Consider the following 3885-nt stretch of genomic DNA (forward strand, 5'->3'; position numbering starts at 1 on the left):
GTTTTTTGTTTGTTTGCTTGTTTTCTCAGCAGTAGGTCTCAGAAGTGGGCTTAAAATATTTCATAAACCTTGTTTACTACGAACCATGACAACAATGTGCTTCCATACAGGCTTTGCTGTTCCATTTATAGAGCATGGGCAGAGTAGAGGTAATATAATTCTTAAGAGTCCCAGAGTTTCTAGAATGGTCAGTGAGCACTGGACTCAACTGAAGTCACCAGCTACATATCCTCTAACAGGAGAATTAGCCTCTTGTTTCAAGTTTTGAAATCAAGTACTGATTTCTCCTCTCTAGCTATGAAAGTCCTGGATGGCATCTTCTTTTAACAGAAAGCTATTTCATCTATGTTGAAAATCTGTTGTTTGGTATAGCCATCTTCATTAATTATCTTAATTTTACAAAAAGATAACTTAATGTTTCATGTAATAATAGAAACAAGGTATTGGGTGATTATAGCACGTGGATGAGGGGAATGAATGACAGCTTTGCCAAAGGAGATGGGAAGAAAAATTTTAGAATACTATCATAAGATTTCTGTACTACATTTGAAACAATACATAAAAAAAGTGTTTCCAAATTAGTTAAAATATGTAATGTATGTTGTAGGCTTACCACTAAAATTATTTTTAAAGAAATGTAATTTAAACTTCTGCCTATCTCCCCACACTTACTCCCTCTGCACCAGGAGTACCATGCTCTACTCCCAATCTACTCAACTAGGTTGAAGCCCAGCTGGTGCCAAAATGCCAGCTTACCACTCTTTTGTCATGATCCCTGACACCAGACTCATTGGAAACATGGCACTTTTGCCTAACACAGGTCCATTCAAAGGACCTGGCCCTAGAGAAACAAAAGATACAGATATAGAAGGTGAGCCCATCTATTACTTCAAGGCCAATGTCTTCTTCAAAAATTATGAGATTAAGAATGAAGCTGATAGAGCCTTGATATATAAAACTCTAGGGATGCCTGGGTGGCTCAGTTGGTTGGATGACTGCCTTCGGCTCAGGGCGTGATCCTGGAGTCCCGGGATCGAGTCCCACATCGGGCTCCCAGCTCCATGGGGAGTCTGCTTCGCTCTCTGACCTTCTCCTCGCTCATGCTCTCTCTCACTGTCTCTCTCTCTCAAATAAATAAATAAAATTAAAAAAAAAAAACTCTACATTTCTGAGTGCCTAAAGAAACTCCAAAAGTACAATTTCAGAAGGCAAAGTGAGAAATATGTGTATATGTGGGGAATCACTAATTGTCTCATTCCTGGAGAGCCTGGTTTTTCACTAAACCTGCAAACAAGATAAGGTGATGGGGGCCTACTTAACAGCAGGTGAGACAAGAGACTGGATTGACTTTCTGAGAAAGTTTTTCACCCTGAGAATGATAAACCTAACAAAATGCTGGGCTTTCTTTGCAAAGAGACAGTTCATGAACAATAGGGCCTTAGGACCTGGACAGTAAAAGGAGCCTGTGCAGACACTGTTTCCACAGCCATGGACAACAATTTACAACAGGATGAATACAATTATTTGTCTTTATTTGATAAAGTTTTGTACAGAAGAGAGCGTGTCTTCACTTAAAGAATTCTTGATCAGGATTTGGGTTGGAGGAGCACCTAAGTGGCTCAGTGGGTTAAAGCCACTGCCTTCAGCTCAGGTCATAATCCCAAGGTCCTGGGATTGAGACCTGCATTGGGCTCTCTGCTGAGCGGGAAGTCTGCTTCCCTTCCTCTCTTTGTGCTTGCCCCTCTGCCTACTTGTGATCTCTGTCTGTCAAATAAAAATAAATAAATAAATAATAAATAAATAAATAAAAATATTTTTTAAAAAGGAATTTGGGTTCGGGAGGGAAGAATGGGTTGTCAAAGTGTGATTTTAAATTTTCCACAGTTTGAAGCTAGTGCTTAATAATTACATAATAATAAAGAAATTTCTAACATTGAACAAAAAGAAATATAACTTGTACTTTAAGGGGGAGATAAAATGAAATCAAAATATTCAACTAAAAACAGATAAAGACAGGAGAAAAGGAATAACAAAACTATAAAAAACACAAAATCATTGAGTATAAAACATTATAAACATCCAACTATATCAATACTCAATTTAAATGTGACTTGACTAAAAACACCAATTAAAAGGAATCATCTGAGTAGATAAGAAAATAGTTTCCAACTCTATTTTGTCTATAAGAAACACCTTTTAAATATAAAGACTGACCTCGATTAAAAGTAAGGAGATAGAAGAAGACATATCATGCTACAAGTAGTAATAGTAAAGAATAATAATAACATCTGGAATAGCCTTTTTTAATTTCAGACAATACAGATTTGAGATCAGGAAAGGTTGTCAGGGATAAAGAGGGGCATTGTGTAATGATAAAGGAGTCAGTTCTCCAAGATAACACAGAAATCTTCCATGTATCTACCTAACAAGAAAGCACCAAACCACAGGAGACAAAAACAGATAGACCTGAAAGGAAATATAGACAAATCTACTATTATAGAGACACAAAATCCACTCTGTTATTAATTAATATATCATGTAGTCAGAAAATTGATAAAGATATAAATTACCTGAACAGAGCTATCAATTAAATTGATCTAATTGTCATTTATACAATACTCCTTCCAACTGTAGCAAAATACACATGCTTCTTATATTCATATGGAACATCCATCAAAATAGACTATATAATGAGTCACTCAACACTTCAATGCATTCAAAAGAATAATGTTAAGGGTTGAAAAGATATGATGAAGCTCTAACCTCTGGAACCTCTGAATTTGACCGTAGCAGATATAATCAAGTCAAGATGAGGACACTAGGATGAACCCTAATATAATGTAATTGGTGTCTTTGTAGGAAGGGAACAAGATAGAAACATACGAGACTAAACAGCCCTATAAGGATGAAGGCAGAGATGGGAGTTATGTTACCACAAGTGCAAGGGACACCACAGGGTACTGGAGGCTGGGAGATGCATGAAACGTTCTTGAGTCTTCAGAGGGAACGTGGCTGACTTTGAACTTCTAGCTCCCCAGAATGTGAATGAATAAATTTTTGGTTGTTTAAAGCCATTCTGCTTGTGGTACTTTGTTATAGCAGCCCTGGAAAGCAAATATAAATAGATAACATACAGGTGCATTCTCTGACCACAGAGGAATTAAATGAGAAAATAAGAGAAAGACTGCCAGAATATACACAAATATCTGGAAATTCAATGATACATTTCTAAATAACCCAAGGATCAAAGAAGAAGCCTCAATAGAAATTTTAAAAGTATATTTTGAACTGAATGAAAATGAATACATAACTTATCAGAATCTGTGGAATAATAATCTGAAGTAAAAGCATTATTTAGAAAGAAGTCTGTTCCTTTAAATGTATACTTAAGAAAATAAAGATGAAATACATAAATCAATAACCTAAGTTTTCATCACAGGAAAGTAGAAAAAGATGGGCAATTTAAACTGAAAGTAAGTAGGAAGAACAAGATCCTAAAATTAGAGGAGAAATCAATTAAATTTAAAGCAAGACAACCATAGAGAAAATCAACAACATCTCAAAGTAGTTCTTGGATAAGATCAATAGCAATGATGTATCTGTACTCAAGTTAACCAATTGGGAAAAGGAAAAGAGAAAGAAAGAGAGAAGAAAAAACAAGACAAAGCACAGATTATTACAAATGGAAAGAGGTCATCACTAATGACCTCACAGACATTAAGACAATAATAAAGGAATGTTTTCTACAAATATATATACACATGTTTGTAATTTAGATGAAATGGAATAATTCTTGAAGGACTCAAACTACCAAAATTCAAATAAGGGAAAATAGATAACCAGAAATATCCTACATCTGTTATAATAATTGAATAAAAAAATTTA

At 35.2% G+C, this 3885-nt stretch overlaps 1 pseudogene; it reads left to right on the plus strand.

Annotated features, from left to right (window-relative positions):
- Positions 1-744: 744 nt before the first annotated feature.
- On the plus strand, positions 745-1456 carry LOC122914308 (annotated as a pseudogene).
- The last annotated feature ends 2429 nt before the right edge of the window (positions 1457-3885 follow it).

This window comes from Neovison vison, chromosome 7 (assembly GCF_020171115.1).
Source record: "Neovison vison isolate M4711 chromosome 7, ASM_NN_V1, whole genome shotgun sequence".
Lineage (NCBI taxonomy): Eukaryota > Metazoa > Chordata > Mammalia > Carnivora > Mustelidae > Neogale > Neogale vison.